Source organism: Gossypium hirsutum, chromosome D09 (assembly GCF_007990345.1).
Source record: "Gossypium hirsutum isolate 1008001.06 chromosome D09, Gossypium_hirsutum_v2.1, whole genome shotgun sequence".
NCBI classification, from domain to species: Eukaryota; Viridiplantae; Streptophyta; class Magnoliopsida; order Malvales; family Malvaceae; genus Gossypium; species Gossypium hirsutum.
The window spans coordinates 6,448,831-6,467,272 of NC_053445.1; the positions used below are offsets into that span (position 1 = coordinate 6,448,831).

General features: G+C 33.5%; 2 pseudogenes; one reads left to right on the plus strand and one right to left on the minus strand.

Annotated features, from left to right (window-relative positions):
• Positions 1–2,709: 2,709 nt before the first annotated feature.
• On the minus strand, positions 2,710–16,495 carry LOC107893032 (HIPL1 protein-like; annotated as a pseudogene).
• Positions 16,496–17,132: 637 nt separating this feature from the next.
• LOC121220728 (uncharacterized) lies at positions 17,133–17,705 on the plus strand (annotated as a pseudogene).
• Positions 17,706–18,442: the final 737 nt, after the last annotated feature.

Genomic DNA, 18,442 nt, shown 5'->3' on the forward strand with positions numbered 1-18,442 from the left:
TAGTTGAGCTCCCCCAAAATCAACGATACAGATTGAGTTACACCGACGGTCAATATTAGAGCCTGTTTGCAATTGAGAGTCCTAAGGGATTTAAACTCTATACAATCTTACCCCTTTAGGATTTTCCCTATTTACCTAGTAATTCTAGCTTGACTAAAGTGTTTTACTGGGCCACCAAGGCTTCAAGTAGATGGGCTTCTCCATGGATTTCATGAGTCGAGTTAGTTTAAGCGGGTCAAATGAGTCTCATTTAATTAGTTGACCTCTATGGGGTGTTCTGTACACAATGATTATGAGTTTTGATTCACAGCCCATAACACTCGCATGTTCATATACCAAAGGAGGACTATCACTTGAAATCAAACACCAAAGTGAGCAAGTAGAAAGATAATCAAGTGTGCATCATAACATAAATCAAGTTTCCATCCCAAGTGTTAATGTATTTGGAATTAAATTTTTACAATACCTATAATAATTCGTAATCTAAGCTCTCAAGGTATGAATTAAAAGTATATTTTTAAAAAATTACTTTATAAAATTTTTTATGTTTATGGCACACAAAATTAGTCAAAAATCCATAACTTTCTCACATCTTTCCCAATTGTTATTAGAAAATGATAAAAGCAAGCAATGTTCTTAAGTGATAATAAGTTATGGAATCTTTATTGTTTATGAAGGAATATCCTTTTTGGAATGGATTGAAAGTTTTCATCACATACACGCAAATCCTCTTATGGCTTCAATTTGTCAAATGGATAGTATTGATTTTGGATAATAATTTTTCATAAAATTATGATTTGGAGAAATTTTTTTAAATGTTAAAATTAAACTCTTTTTTCTAACTCAATTAAACATAGGGTTCCTTGGCAGTGTTTTAATAACAAGTGTGGTGAGGATGCTAATACATTTTTCACGTCTAATCTTATTTCCAAAGTCGAATTTTGTTTTCATTAACCAAAATATGTTTTAATGAATTTTTATTGATTCTAAAACTTTATTAAAGTTAAAAAAATTCTAAGTGACCAATCACACTTATACATATAAAGATCGACGGAAAATATCAATTTTTTTTTCAAAATTCAAGTCCAAAAACCATTACAACATCCAACATTAAGAAGTAAAAGTTTAATTTTCTGAACAAATAAAGTAAAAGTTTAGTATTATTCCCTAGAAAAGAATAGGGTAAGCTATCAGAATAGTCACTTTTGTTTGCCTCGGATTACATTTTAGTCATTTATGTTTGAAATGTTATGTTTTAGTCACTTACATTATCGTGTTGTAACATTTTAGTCACTGAGCCATTAATTGTTGTTAGCGGTATAACAGTAAGCTGACGTAACATGTTAAATCATAATTTTAAACGAAAATTTTAGGTTAAATTATACAATTGGTCTCTATATTTTTTCCATTTTGAGCAATTTTTTTTTATGTTCTTTTGACTTTTTTTCTTTTTTTTCCATTCTCTTCTGTCTCTCCTTTTGTTTTCCTCCCTTCAATTATTTATGTCAGCAACTGGCAATGATTGGTTGGTTCGAAAAAAAAATGAACAATGAAATGGAGCAGCTTAAGATAGCATACTCAGGTGCATGATAGCCAAAGGTTCCCAAAGGTGCATGATAGCCAAAGGTTCTCAAAATCTGTAATCTTTGCTTTGAAGTCTTCAAAAAGAAGGACATTGCTAGATCTGATATCTCTGTAGATAATCGAAGGTTGAACCTTCTCATGCAAATATTCCAAGCCTCTTACCGCATCAACCGCAATTCTTACCCTCTGCATCCAATCAAGAACCAAACCCGGTTGAGCCCCTTGAACTCCCTTCCTTCCTATGATTCCTAAAAGCAAGAAACAAAAAATGTCAAACTAAAATAGCTTAACTTATATGCACGGATGTTTTAACAAATGGAAAATATAGAAAAGTTATATTAAGAGAAATGGAGAAAGGAGGAAAACAGAAGGAGAAGCAGAAGCTAATGGAAAATAAAGAAAACAAAAGTTAAAAGAACATAAAAGAAAAAAATTGCTTAAAAAATATAGGGACCAATTGTATAATTTAACGTAAAACTTTTATTTAAAATGATGATTCAACATGCCACGTTAACAAAAATTAACAACTCAGTGGCTAAAATGTTACAACACGATAACGTAAGTGACTAAAATGTAATATGAGTTAAACAAAAGTGACTATTTTAATGGTTTACCCAAAAGAATATTGAAATTAAGAGCGACTTATGATCAGGTTGTTCATTTTTAAGTTCAAAGGTTTCTTTTGTATTTGAAAATATTTAGAAAAAAAATTAAGTTTAAAAATGGGTTTGAATAAAAAAAAATTGTTTATTTAAAATATAGGTTGGGCTTGGACTTCAACATATAAGGTCCGAGTTGAAGTCCGAGCATAACCTGACTTTTTTTCAATTTTATAACATGTTTTTCTTTAATTTTTATATTTTATTATATATTATGTAACTTATATATTATAAAAATTAAATTTGTAACATTGTAATGTAGCTATTTAAAGTATGTTGATTTCAAATTTTTAATATAAAAAATATATGAAATAAATAAATATTAAATAAAAATAACATATTTTAAATAAAATAAAATAAATCTTTGAGTTAACCATTTATTACAAATTTAGAAAAATTTAGAAAAAGGAAAAAAAAACTCATATTTTAGAAAACTCAACGAAAAAAAAAACTTGAAATCAGCAAGAAAAGAAACGTTCTCTTTATCTCCAATCAACAACTCCAAGTATAGATTACAAGAGAAAACTCAACAATCCAATTAATGAAACACAAGTAAAAACCAGAATCTGTAATGTTAGAGGACTGCTAAATTTGCTTCCTGATGAAGGAGAAGATGATGGAGGATCAACATCAGATCCAGGAGGAGCAGTAAAATCCGTAACATTTTCCCTGGAACAAGTATAGTTGCATCTACTTGAACGAACAATTCTATAAACGCCATTACTGGTCAATATGAAGATGTCTTTCTTATTATCCTGCCCAAAGGAGAATATAAACCCTAATGCTGGAGATGTTAACTCAGGTTCAGCATTGCATTGGATAGGGGAGTCTTGGGCACATTTAACAGCAAGTTGATCTGTTGTGAAGTTTCCACTGCCTTTGGGGTTTTCAAAACCTGCCCAAATAACATCAGCATACAAATCTGCATACAGATATCTGCAACCATGGTTTATAAGTTATTAGACCATGGTAATTGGCATGTTATTGTGGACAATGTGTAAGGTCTTTCTTGTCAACTGACTCACCTTCCATACAAGCATGGATCAGTCATAGATCGGTAGAAATAACCACCACTGATCGATGCCGATCCTTCAGCTTTGTTTAAAGAAGAATGGTTGTATCCCATAACTGGGAAAATTGCATTTATGGGGTTTGAAGAATTATTAGCCTCAGAATAGTTTGATAAATTGTATAACAAAGGTCCTTCATAAACTCTCCAACCATAGTTTCCTCCCTTTGTCACTATATCCACTTCTTCATATTGGTCCTGCATAAGATCAATGATCTATGCATCACTAACATGGTTATATAAATCGTGTATGTTTTTCCGGCACTTCATTTTTCTTGAAGTACTCATATCCGAACATGTATGCAACATTAATTAAGCTCCATTGGAAAACTTAACCTGACCAACATCTGCACATAGGAAGTAAGAAGGCCTCTCAGAATCAAAACTACATCTCCAAGGATTTCTAAATCCCATGGCCCAAATTTCTGGAAGCAATTCATGGTCTTCATAAAATGGATTGTCTTTAGGAATTGAATAATTTCCCCATAGATCAAATTCACTGATATCTTTTGCACCTGCAGAGTTGAAAAATATTGGTACAACATCAAATAATACCTTGTCTGAAAATTCTGGTTCTGGTAAGGGGAAATTTCATGGCAATACTTAACTGGGTATGGTATCTATGTCAAGCCTCATAATCTTTCCAAGCAAAGATCTCTTGTTTTGTGAAAAGTTATAAGGGTCACCACTGCCTCCACCATCTCCCATCATAAAATACAAATATCCATCTTTAGGTCCGAAGAGAATCTGACCACCATGTTGGGAAGTGAATGGTAGTCCCATGGTAAGTATTCTTCTGACTTCTACCGGTCTAATTTGACTAACCTTAAATCGAAAACCAGATTGAATGAGAACGAAACTTGACTCTATATCATGATAAATGACTGTTACAAGCAGAGTTTTTTTACCAAGGAAAGATTCAATGTGGTACTGTTGGTTGTGAATTCTGTTATAACACTGTGATATTGGCATGGTCGAGCCCCATTGTCTGAACTTAACTCTGAAGGATCACATCCTATATCACTGTTACATGAACATCTTCCTGAACATCCTGGCCATTGAACCTTATCACAGTTAAACGAAGCGAAGAATCGGCCGTTTTGTTGAAAGTTCGGATGAAACGCAATTCCCAACAATCCAAGCGCAGCATCAGCATGTACTTCATCAGTCAAATCTAGAAACGGATTCGACTCATCAATGCCTAATGTTTCTCCTGATCCTTGCTCAGGAAGCATTGCCAACCATAATTTTCCGGCTTGGTTAGACAAAAAGACACGGTTCGAACCGTCGGGATGAGCCACCATGTTAAGGTAGGATCCATTCCCTATTTTCTCAAGACAAATACCACTAGGAGGACTAATATTTTCAGAACTGGACCTCCATTAAAACATGTTGCTCCATCATCAGAAGCTCCACCAAATTCATCACAGAAAGCACCCTTAGATTGCCATAACTCAGTCAGCTTCGAAGTCAAATTAATTTGTATACCACCTTTAGCTTGCAGTGCAAAAGGAGAATTTATGATTGATACGTTATGGCATTTATCCCAAACTTCTGCACAGTAATCAACTTTGGCTTGTTGTGACTGGCTTGAGCTTGTTGAAATAGATGAGTTGCAAAGAACAGGAACTGTTCTTTGTGCAGAATCGATTCGATATAGCTCCGCCGAAAATTGGTCACATCTCTGCAATCATATAACATTTAGACCAGTTCATATTATCATCTATTACAAAGACTTTAAGTGGCACCCTTACCGAGCAGAGTATCGATTTAAGGACCGAAGCACAAGCAGAAACAGAGACATTCATTGACTTGAACTGATTCCTCAATTTCAGATCCTCAGTGGCATTACAACAAACACTTCCATTGTACTGACAAAAGGAAAGAGGGGTCTTAGAAGTAAAGGGTGCTCCTGTTTCAACAAAAAAAGATCACCAAATTGAAATGTAGTATTACAGCTATTTCAATGAAGAAAGGGTCTTTATAAGCAACCAAATAGAACATTTTCTTTTCATAAAATGAATCAAAAGACACCTACTGAAGTTTGTACACAAGGGATGTGAAGAACAACGATGGCTAAGCAGAAGATTCAGGCAAGAAATGATGAAGATTAGAGTTAGAACACCCGCCATCATCTCTTAGAAACAAACTTTGAACATGCATAAACTCAAGAATTACCCTGTAAAATCAATTCTAAGTTTGACAAAATGGGTTATTTTTGTAACACTCAAATTCAAGTGTTCTTTTTTTTATTGGATTATACCAATTCAGCCTCTAATTTCCTGTCTGCCATGGTTGACTTTCCTTGTTTGCTTGAATATGGAATGTAAACAAGAGCATGGGAACATAAACTCAAGCTGACCTATTCTACAATATATAAACAACAAAAAACTAATAACAATAACAAGTTGATTTCATCATTGATATAGTTTTGAGTAAAAGAGAAGAAATAAAAGTAAAGTCAAACACTCCAACTCAAAGAAAGTTAGACTTGATTTTACCTTGCAAGAGACTGACTTGAAACATAGAACTTCAACAAGTGGTTGTAAAAGTAGATTTTCTGCTGACAATCTACAATGTTGCACTGTTTATTTTATAAGGGGAAGGGGTAGATTTTTTAGGAAACGATGTTGAAATTGGTATTAACCAAAGATTTGATGTCAAATCTTTTACCATGTATTAATAAAACTTTTAATTAACCACTAAAGTTACATCCTAATATTAATTTTATTATACACACTTTATTACCTTTACTCAAGCTAAACTATTTATTTCATTAGTTATCGTATGTTATTTTAAACGCATGTTCGTGTTCTGAATTTGTAATTCCCACACGCATACGCTTGGTGATAAAATTTTTAATTTTTATTAAATTTTAAAATGTTAGAATTTCTTTATTTTTTATAAAAAAACCTACTAATTCCCCTAAGTCAATACCTCATAAAAGTCAAATCTCAATAGTCAAACAGAACCAAGTCCACTTTTACCCTTTGAAAATCATCTAATCTCACTCTCATCATCCATGATGAAGAAATCTCACCAGTCATTCTATTTCTATATATGAAAGCATCAACACATTTAGATATAACAAGTTGAATATTTACGAAAAAACCTCCTTCATCCGTACCAATTCCTCATCTCCCACTAACCAAATCTTTATTAAAAACTTTTGGTTAAACTAAAATTTAAATATAAATCTCTATCCTTTAATTTATTATAATTCAGTCCATTTTTAATATTATTAATCAATCGAAATTGTTAATTATTTTCATTTGAATATTTTCAGAAGCAGTTGTAAGCATTTAAATCACGTGTACTTTTTATTGAATTTAAGATTCATATGATTTTTTAGAATATTTTTTTATAAAATTTTCTCATTGTTAAAATTCTTGATTAAATAATAATAATATTATAAAAGTGAACTTTAAATTTGACATAGTTGAGGAACCAGAACTCCATAATATATGTTGTGCGGAAGCGTGTAAAAGAGTAAAATTATTGTACTAAAAAATCACACTAAGTTCAATTCCCAGGAAAGAGAGGTGGATCACAAGGATCGCTTAAGTACCAGGTCTTTCCTAGCCAGAATATCCCTCAATCGTAATTTAATAGCACAATAAATCACTACAATCACACACACAATTCATGCAGAATAATACAATAAAGAACACAAGAATTTAACGAGGTTCAGCAAATTTTGCCTACGTCCTCGGGCACTACCAAATATATTTCACTCCAAAATACAAGTGAGAATTTACAAAGAGAGAGAGAGAAAACAATGCCTTAAGTAGAGAATGGCAAGTTTGAGATACAGAATGAGAGATGGTTATGCCTATTTATAGTTGAGGTTCAGGGATCAACTTGCAAAGTCATTTTACAATTTAGGGACCATATATTGCAAATATCTCAGATTTTATTATGCCAATATCTCGATACCCATATCTTTGACTTTCCAATATTTGATACCCATATCTTTGACTTTCCATTATTTGATACCCATATCTTTGATTTTCCATAAATATGGATAATTCCCAATAATCTCCACCTTGAAGATTTGATTCGAGTAATCTTATCTTCACACAATTCTCTCTGCCTTTGTCAACAACACTTGATAGTGCATTCTTCAACTGTTAAACATGCAGAATATTGATCAAGTTCAAACAATGTTCGAACTTGATTGTTGTTACCACCTTGGTCATCATATCTGCGGGATTATCTGCAGTCTTAATCTTCTGAAGGTGAATTTTCCCCTCATCAATAATTTCCCGCACAAAGTGGAAACGTACATCGATATGCTTTGTACGTGCATGATAGACTTGATTCTTTGCTAAATGAATAGCACTTTGACTATCACAATACACATTAATATGCTCCTGGACCAATCCCAAGGTTTTAACCATACCTTGTAACCAAATAGCTTCCTTTACAGCCTCTGTTACAGCCATGTATTCAGCTTCTGTGGTTGACAACGCAACTGTAGACTGCAGTGTAGACTTCCAACTTATTGGTCCTCCAGCAAGAGTAAACACATAACCAGTGGTTGATCTTCGTTTGTCTAAATCACCGGCATAATCAGAATCAACGTACCCAACAACACCTTTACCAAGTGTAGTATCCTGCTTGAACAGTAATCCAATATCCATGGTCTTATGAATATACCGTAGAATCCATTTCACAGCTTGCCAATGTCCTTTTCCAGGATTATGCATATACCTACTCACTATACTAACTGCTTGTGAAATGTCGGGTCTTGTACACACCATTGCATACATCAAGCTACCTACTGCATTAGAATATGGAACTTGCAACATGTATTCTCGTTCCGTATTCGTCGAAGGAGATAGTTGTGCAGAAAGCTTGAAATGAGAAGCCAACGGGGTACTTACAGGTTTTGTCTGCTCGTTCATGCCAAACTGCTGTAGTACCTTTTTCAAATACTGCTTCTGAGACAAGCTAACTCTATCATGAGCTCTATCTCTCCATATTTCCATGCCGAGAATCTTTTTAGCTTCTCCTAGATCTTTCATCTCAAACTCGAGAGTGAGTTGAGTCTTCAATCTTTCAATCTCAACTTTGCTCTTAGATGCTATTAGCATATCATCAACATATAAGAGCAAGTATATGAAAGTTCCTTCTTGTAGCTTCTGAAAATACACGCAATGATCAAATTTACTTCTTGTGTACCTTTTCCCTTTCATGAACTGATCAAATCGCTTGTACCACTGCCTCGGAGATTGCTTCAATCCATAAAGCGACTTTGTCAGTTTGCAAACCCAATTTTCTTTTCCATCAACCTTGAATCCATCTGGCTGAGTCATATAGATTTCCTCTTCCAAATCACCGTGTAAAAACGCGGTCTTCACATCAAGCTGAACTAGTTCAAGATCATATTGCGCAACCAATGCTAGCAAAATCCGAATAGACGAATGCTTCACAACTGGAGAAAACACTTCATTGTAGTCTATTCCTTCTTTCTGAGCGTAACCCTTTGCTACTAATCTAGCCTTGTATCGAATTTCATTTTTATCAGGAAATCCTTCCTTCTTTGCATATACCCATTTGCATCCAATTGCCTTCTTTCCCTTGGGTAGTGTCACCAACTCCCAGGTCTTATTTTTATGAAGAGACTGCATTTCTTCATTCATTGCTTGCTTCCACTTTACACCATCAGGGTTACTTATTACTTCTGTGTAAGTAGAAGGAACATCATCATCTGTAATTGGAAGTGCATAGGCCACTATATCATCAAAGCGAGCAGGCTTACGAATCTCTCTTCTTGGCCTTCTATATGCAATTGAATCTTGTTGCTGTAGAGATTCTTGGGTAGGAACCTCTTCATCATTTGTCCCTTCAATATTAGCTGGATCATCGTTAACCTTTTCAAGCTCCACCTGCTGCAAAGTACTACTGGTTTTGTCATCCTTTTGTGAATCCTTGTACTTCAACATGGTTGATTCATCAAAAGTCACATCTCTACTGAAAACAATCTTCCTTGTATCAGGACACCAGAGACGATATCCTTTTACTCCATCAGTTATACCCAAGAATAATGCTTTCTTTGCTCTTGGGTCTAACTTAGATTCTTTTACATGATAATATGCAGTGGAACCAAATACATGTAAAGAATCATAATCAGTAGCAGATTTACCAGTCCACATCTCCATAGGAGTTTTTCCATTTATTGCAGCTGATGGCAAACGGTTAATTAGATGGCACGCATATGTAACTGCCTCAGCCCAAAATTCTTTGCCCAATCCAGCATTGGACAACATACATCGAACTTTCTCCAGTATAGTTCGATTCATTCGTTCTGCCACCCCATTTTGCTGTGGTGTATCCCGAACAGTGAAGTGTCGCACAATGCCCTCATCTTGGCATACTTGTAGAAATGGATCGTTTTTGTACTCAGTACCATTATCTGATCGAAGTCGTTTGACCTTTCGACCAGTCTGAGTCTCCACCATCTTCTTCCATTTCAGAAATGCATCCAAAACTTCACTTTTTCTTTTCATTAGATACACCCATACTTTTCTTGAATAATCATCAACAAAAGTAACAAAATAGTGCATACCTCCCAAAGAAGCTACTTTGGTAGGTCCCCACACATCACTGTGAACGTAGTCCAGAATTCCTTTCGTATTGTGAATTGCTGGACCAAATTTTACCCTCTTCTGCTTGCCCAGAACACAATGTTCACAGAATTCCATTTTGCAAGAATTTTCACCTTTCAATAAGCCTTGCTTCACCAATGTCTGCAAAGCTTTTTCACCAGCATGTCCCAATCGCATATGCCATAATCTGGTAGCCTCTGAATCTACATCTTTTGTAGAAACTGTTGATGTTGATCCAATAACTGTACTTCCATTTAAAAAATACAAGTTATTTCTTCTTGTGCCTTTCATCACCGTCAGTTGCCCAGCTACTACTTTTAGTAATCCATCTCTCAAAGTGATTGTGAGCCCTTTAGATTCTAGGGCACCTAATGAGATGAGATTTTTCTTCAGGCTAGGTACGTAGCGAACATCTGTCAAGACTTGGATTGAGCCGTCGTGATTCTTCAATTGGACTGTACCCACTCCCATTGTCTTACAAGCACTATCATTTCCCATAAGAACAATTCCACCTTCTAGCTCTTTAAGACTAGAAAACCAGTCCTTATTAGGACACATATAGTAAGTACATCCTGAATCCAAAATCCACTCATCCGTTTGACATGCCATTGCCATGCCAACCAAGCTAAAGTCTGACTCCTCATCATGCTCCGCTACACATGCATCAGAAATAGCTTTACCCTTTTGTAACTTAGGACAATTCTTTTTCTAATGCCCTTTCTCACGACAAAAAACACATTCATCTTTGGCAGGCCTCCCTTTGGACTTACTCCTTCTACCAGATTTGTTGCTGCGCGAACGACTTCTTACTGTTAAGACTTCTGTAGTTGTATCTCTGTGATCTTTTTTATCTTTCTTTCGAGTCTCAGATCTATACAACGCACTACAGACTGCATCAAATGTGATTGTATCCTTCCCATGAAGCAATGTGGTGGTAAGATGATCATATTCATCAGGAAGAGAATTCAACAACAGTAATGCCTTGTCTTTATCTTCAAATTTCTCATCCAAATTTAGCAAGTCTGCTAAAATTTTATTGAATGAGTTCACATGGTCATTCATCGACATACCGGGTGCATACGTGAATCGATAAAGTTTCTTTTTCATATAAAGCCTATTTTCAAGACTTTTTGTTAGAAACTTTTCTTCCAGTGTATCCCACAACTTCTTCGCTGATGTCTCCCTCATGACAGAGTACTTCTGCTCTTTGGCCAAACATAGGCGAATTGTTCCACATGCCTGTCTATTGATCTTGGCCCACTCCTTGTCATCCATCTTGTCAGGTTTTTCTTCAAGGGCTATATCCAGCTCTTGCTGACATAAGACATCCAGGATCTCACATTGCCACATACCAAAATTATTGGTACCATCAAATTTCTCTATTTCAAATTTCGCATTGGTCACAGTAGTCTTTGACGATGACTTTTCCATTTTTTTCTCCTCAATCCCAACTACAGTACGTGAACAGTGCCGTGAACGATCGTATTCCCCAAGTACGAATCTAGCTCTGATACCAATTGTTGTGCGGAAGCGTGTAAAAGAGTAAAATTATTGTACTAAAAAATCACACTAAGTTCAATTCCCAGGAAAGAGAGGTGGATCACAAGGATCGCTTAAGTACCAAGTCTTTCCTAGCCAGAATATCCCTCAATCGTAATTTAATAGCACAATAAATCACTACAATCACACACACAATTCATGCAGAATAATACAATAAAGAACACAAGAATTTAACGAGGTTCAGCAAATTTTGTCTACGTCCTCGGGCACTACCAAATATATTTCACTCCAAAATACAAGTGAGAATTTACAAAGAGAGAGAGAGAAAACAATGCCTTAAGTAGAGAATGGCAAGTTTGAGATACAGAATGAGAGATGGTTATGCCTATTTATAGTTGAGGTTCAGGGATCAACTTGCAAAGTCACTTTACAATTTAGGGACCATATATTGCAAATATCTCAGATTTTATTATGCCAATATCTCGATACCCATATCTTTGACTTTCCATTATTTGATACCCATATCTTTGATTTTCCATAAATATGGATAATTCCCAATAATATAACTGAAAAGTTAACATTCTATTTAGTATTAAAGAAAAAAATTTCCACTTTCCCAAATCTATTTGCTTTTATAATTAGTCCTTGATTTCATAAATCAACTCATATTGCCATATGAATGCTGAAATTTTTTAAGTTAATAAATAAATTATGGGACTGTCACGTATATATTTCTTAATCATATGAACTGTAATGGGTATAAATCTTCTAATCATTTTGGTAATATGGTAAAATCTAAAAATTCAATCAATGATGGATGAAATTATATAATTATTTCATATACATATCTATGCTTTGAACTCTAGCATTTGGTCCATTGGTCTTGGTGTTCACCTCCGAATCCTCGTCCTGAGTTCAACTAGTCATAAGAATCGCTTCTTTGTGGTGTGTGCGTATACGATGTTAAGGATCTCATAAAGGGGTGAAACAAAAAATGTTACTTAAAAGGATAGAGATGAATAATAAATTTTGTATTAATTTATAATTTTATAAATTTAAAAAGATTAAGGGGTAAATTCACCCTTTTGAAAGGGTCGTTTGTCCATGCCTTGGACTCACATAACCATATGATTATCAAATCTAATTTTTTAGTAAAAGTATTATAGAGGTTTTTATATCATAAATCAGATTGTATTTGCTTTCTTTATTTAAAAAATAGATAAATTAGTTCTTGTACATTAAATCAAAGAGCAAACTGACCTTTCTGTTAAGGTTTTCATCCATTTTTACTATTAAAAGTTAATTTGTGTCTGTCAGCATAAGGTACACACGGCATATGACATGTAATTGTTTGATCAATCATGCCAGTTTTTAATAGTAAAAATGGATAAAAATTTTAATATAAAAGATTAGTTTGCTCTTTAATCTAACGAACAGAGACTAATTTATCTTTTGTTTTAATAAATAAAATAAGATACAATCTGACTCCTATCATAAAGACCTTCACAATACTTTTACCCTAGTTTCTCCTATTAGTTATAGTTTCATACCACATGTCACTATTTATTCACTATATGTTCAGTTTTTAGTAAAAGAGTAAAATGCAATCTCACGTTTAGTATAAGAGCTTTCATAATACCAGGCCTTCAAAAAAAATAAAAAATCAGATTAATTGTTAATTTTTATTAAATTTAAGATTCATATAATTTTTTAGAATATTTTTTTATAAAATTTTCTCAAACACCTTATGTTAAAATTCTTGATTAAATAATAATATTATAAAAGTAAAAATATCAAATTTGTTGAGTAATTATCAAATTTGTTGAGTAATTTTCTGCATGCCTCATTAAAGAAAACATTCGGGTATTTATACATATTATTATTGTTCATGATTTGACTCCACTGTTCATGATTTAACCTCACTAATTCTAGAACTGACACTCTAAGTAGACCTCAGACATGTCTTACACGTGTATCGTTTTAGATCACTTGTTGGTCCCCTCCATGCGAACTCTTTGGGTGTGTGCAAGCTGGAACCACGAACTCCATTCGACTCCTGCAAACTAACACCGCGAGCTCTCCTAACTGTCCTCTCGTTGTACATCTCTTGTGCACTCATTTGGTGAGGTCTGATCGAGTCACAGGCAGACGACCCAAAGCTTATCTAGTTCTCGAGTCGGTAACTATTATTGTATAACAAAATTAAACTTTAAATTTTGACATAGTTAGAGTAACGAAAACTCCATAAAGGCAACATTCTATTTCGTATTAAAGAAAAAAATTTCCACTTTCCCAAATCTATTTGCTTTTATAAATGGTCCTTGAATGCTGAAATTTTTAAGTTCATAAATAAATTATGGGACTGTCATGTATATGTGTGTGTATATATATATATATTCTTAATGGGTACAAAGCATCTATTCATTTTGGTAACATGGTAAAATCTAAAAACTCAATTAATAGTGGATGAAATTATATATCTATTTCATATACATATAACCTTGAACTCTAACATTTGGTCTATTGATTTTGGGTTGACTTTCGAACCATCGTCATGAATTCAAGTAGTTATAAGAATCACTTATGTGTGATGTGTGTGTATGTGATAATTAAGTATCTCATAAAGGGGTGAAACCAAAAGGTTACTTAAAAAGGGATAGAAATGAGTAATAAATTTTTGGATGAATTAAAGTGCAGTTTTAACATTTTATTAATTTATAATTTATAATTTTATAAATTTAAAAAGATTAAGGGTTAAATTTACCATTTTGAAAGGGTCCCTTCTCCATGCCTTGGACTCACATAACAATATGATTATCGAATTTATTTTTTCAATAAAAGTATCATAGAAGTTTTTATATTAGGAGTCGATTTCTATTTCATTCTTTTTATTTAAAAAATAGATAAATTAGTCCTTGTACATTAAATTAAAGAGCAAATTGATCTTTTTGTTAAGTTTTTCATCTATTTTTACTATTAAAAGCCAGTTTGTGTTCATCAGCATAAAGTACACATAACATATTATATGTATTTGTTTGGTCAATTATGTCAGTTTTAATAATAAAATTGAATGAAATTTTTAACATAAAATATCAATTTACTCTTTAATTTAATGTACAATGATTAATTTATATTTTTTAATAAAAAAGACAATACTTTTACCCTAATTTATCCTATTATTTGTAGTTTCAAAAACAAAAAGTATCAACTTGCTATGATGAAAACATTCTTAGAAAAAAAATAGTACCAACTTGGTAATAACTATTGTTAGGATCAATTCGATTAAGTAACAGGTAAAAAAAATAGAAGAATAGATTGAGAAATTGAACACACAAATTTAACGTGTAAAAACACCTCCGAAAAGGATAAAAAACCACAGGCAAAGATAATTTTACTATAATGGCAAAAGAACGAAGAGTACAAAAGATGACGATAAAAACTAAACCTCAAAAACCCGAAAACAAAGAACCCTCAAAACGTAAACACAAAATTCTTTAAATGTGTTTTGAGTTCTAATCTCTAATAGGTGTATTTTCTTAGGTTGTCATAGGTTAAATAATAATAAAATAATCTAAACTAATCAGAGTTTGATTGAAACAAATAAACGGAGTTTAACTAAAAGATTATTTCTCAAATTTGACTGAAATAGGAGTCATATTTAACAAATCTCCACCTTGACTCATATTTCCACAATGCCATCTTTGCCAAAACCCGCCACGAGCCTATCTTGAACTATGTAGGGAACTAATTGAGTCGAATCTGTACTTAGAAATTGAAAGACTTCTAGCCTTCGACTTGTACACTGCCAAATTAAAACTAACTCGAGTTTGATTTTTATGAACACAGTACCCTAACTTTTCAAAACCTGCATCCTAAAGAGAGCCTCTATTCAAGGAAACGATCATACATTTTTCCCTCCTATGACCAAGTTGCCTCCGCTCCAAATGAGTTGACTTTGACTCTGTAACGAACGAGGGACGTCTGATTTCACTGGCCACTGTAGAACCTTCCAGAATATAAAGACTGTCGGTTCTTTTACCTTTTAATAAAATAAGATCTCCATGAGATAATTTAATGGCGAGCGAACGACTCGATGTTGATTCTGCATCCTTTCAAGTCTAAAATACTCAAGGAGATGAGATTCTTTCGTAAATCAAGTACATACCTAACATCTAAGAGTGTCCTAATCGTCCCATCGTGTATTCTAATTTTAACAGTACCAATATCGATTACCTTACTAGATAAATCGTTTCTCATGCGCACAACTCCACCGTCAACCGAACTGTATGTGGAGAACCATTCTCTAGTAGGACACATGTGGAAAGAACACCCCGAATCTAGGATCCACTCGGATGTGAGCTTGGAGTTATCACTCGTTGACACTAACTAGAAATCATCACCACTTTCATCAACCAAATTAGCACTAGCTACATTTTCCTCGTTACTCTCAGTAGTTCTTTTATTTCGCAGTTTATAACAATTTACCTTGGCGTGACCTAACTTTTTACAACAGCGACACATTTTGTCTCATTTCTTTGATGCTACCAAAACGGAAGCTTGCCTATCTACCTTGCTATCCAAACCAAACTTATTGTCGAGTTTGTCTCTACTTAACAAATAACCATTCACATCTTTGAACGAGAGTTTGTCTCTGCCATAAATCAAGGTCTCCCAGAAAGACTTGTATGAATGGGATAAAGAGCACAATAATAGCATAGTCTAATCTTCATCGTCAATATGAACCTCAACGTTCTTTAAATCATTTAAAAGAGTAATGAATTGACTAATGTGATCTCTAAGAAGCTCACCTTCGTTCATGCGAAACGTAAATGGACGCTGTTTCAACACTAAATGGCTAGCTAGAGACTTAGTCGCATAAAGAGTTTATAACCTTTTCACAAGGCGGATAAGGTCTTCTCCATCAATACCTCTTGCAATACCGTATTTCCAAGGCACAATTGGATTGCAAACAAGGCCTCTTCATCAATCTCTTCCCATTCTATCTGATTTAGATTCTTAAGCTTTTTCCCAGTAACAACCTTTTTCAAGTTGGTTTGAACTAGAACTGTCATCATCTGAACATGCTACAGATTGAGATTTGCCTCACCATCGAACTTTTCAATTTTAAACCTTGTTACTGTTATCTCTAAATGGGCCGATTTATGAAAATTGAACTAGCTTTGATACCACTTGTCGGGATCGACCCGATTAAGCAACAAATAAAAAAATAGCGAAATAAATTAAAATTTTGAACACACAAATTTAACATGGAAAAACACCTCCAAAGAGGATAAAAAATCATGAGCAAAGATAATTTTACTATAATGGCAAAAGAACGAAGAGGACAAAAGATGAAGATAAAAACTAAATCCCGAAAACTCAAAAACAAAGAACCCTCAAAACGTAAACACAAAATTCTTTAAATGTGTTATGAGTTCTAATCTCTAATGCGTGTATTTTTTAAGGTTGTAAAAGAGCCTATTTATAGGCTAAATTCATAGGTCAAATAATAATAAAATAATCTAAACTAATCAGAATTTGATTGAAACAAATAAACAGAGTTTAACTAGAAGATTATTTCTCAAATTTGACTGAAATAGGAGTCATAGTTAACAACTATCAACTAAAGAAAAGGAAAGGAAAGGAAAGTATAAATTATAGCACACACACTTTCCATTCTCAATCTCCTTTTAATTAATAACAAAATCAATGGAGTTCTTCAACATAGCTAAAGCAGTAAGACTCCGTAGTCACCTTGGCTAGTACCTACTCGCCGAAGAGGACGAGGAAACTGTCCGGCAAAGCCGAAACGACTCCTCCCAAGGCGCATGTTGGAAGGTTGAGCTCGTCCAAGGTGATAGCCACTTGATTCGTCTCAAGAGCATTTACAACAAGTACTTAACTGCTAGTGGTGAACCATTTTTGCTAGGCATGATTGGAAATAAAGTATTGCAAACAATTCCGTTGTCAAAAAATGATGGTTTTACGGAATGGGAGTCGATTAACGATCAGTTCCGAGTGAAGTTTAGAGCAAGGAATGGGCAACTCTTGCGGGCTAACGGCGGACCGCCACAGTGGAGGAAAGTAATGCATGATATCCCACATAGAACGGCTACACAAGATTGGGTTCTTTGGGGTGTCGATTTGATTGAGATTTTGGAACAGGATTTGATAAATTTTTCTCACGATTCAGAGAGATCTCAACATTCAGATAAAGGATCTGCATCACTTATTACCCATAATTTCAAACATGCATTTGGGAGAGAGGCAAGGTTTCTATGATTTTTCTTCTTTTCATTGCTTAAATTTCATCAGCAGCAGCAGCATCATTTTCATCTTCATCATCACTATTATTATTTATTTGTTGTTACTATTTTAGATATTATCAAGTTTGTAATTATTTGATAAAATATCATGCAAACATTAAGACAAGTCAGCACCAATCAAAATAAATAAATTATAATAGAGGTTACTCTAACACTTTTATGAGAATTTTTTTATCATCTATCTATGAAAAATTACAAAATAATCATCTAATTATTTAATTTTATTTTTTTAATCATCAGATGATTAACATAAAAAATTGAAATACTCAAACATCAAAGATGGTTGAATGACTAAAAAAAATCATAATTGGATAACTATTAATGCAGTTTACCTTAAAAAATCGAAAACCTTAATTAATATCATTGTTATTACAATAATAAAGAAAATATAAGTTTGAATATATTCTTATAAGAATCTACATCAATAAAATATATAAAAAAATGAAGGGTAATTATTTCGTACACTGTTAGGTGGAGTTTTATAAACTTCACAAGCGGATTAAGGATGTGACAAGTGTTATATTTATTTATATAATTAAATCTTTTTTTACTACATCTTATAATACACTTATCAAACCCTTAACATGCTTGTAAAGTCTAAAAAACTCTATTAGCGGATGAAATTTTTTAGACTCCACAAATGAATTCACGATATAACAAATGTCACATTTATTTATATAATTAACATAGACT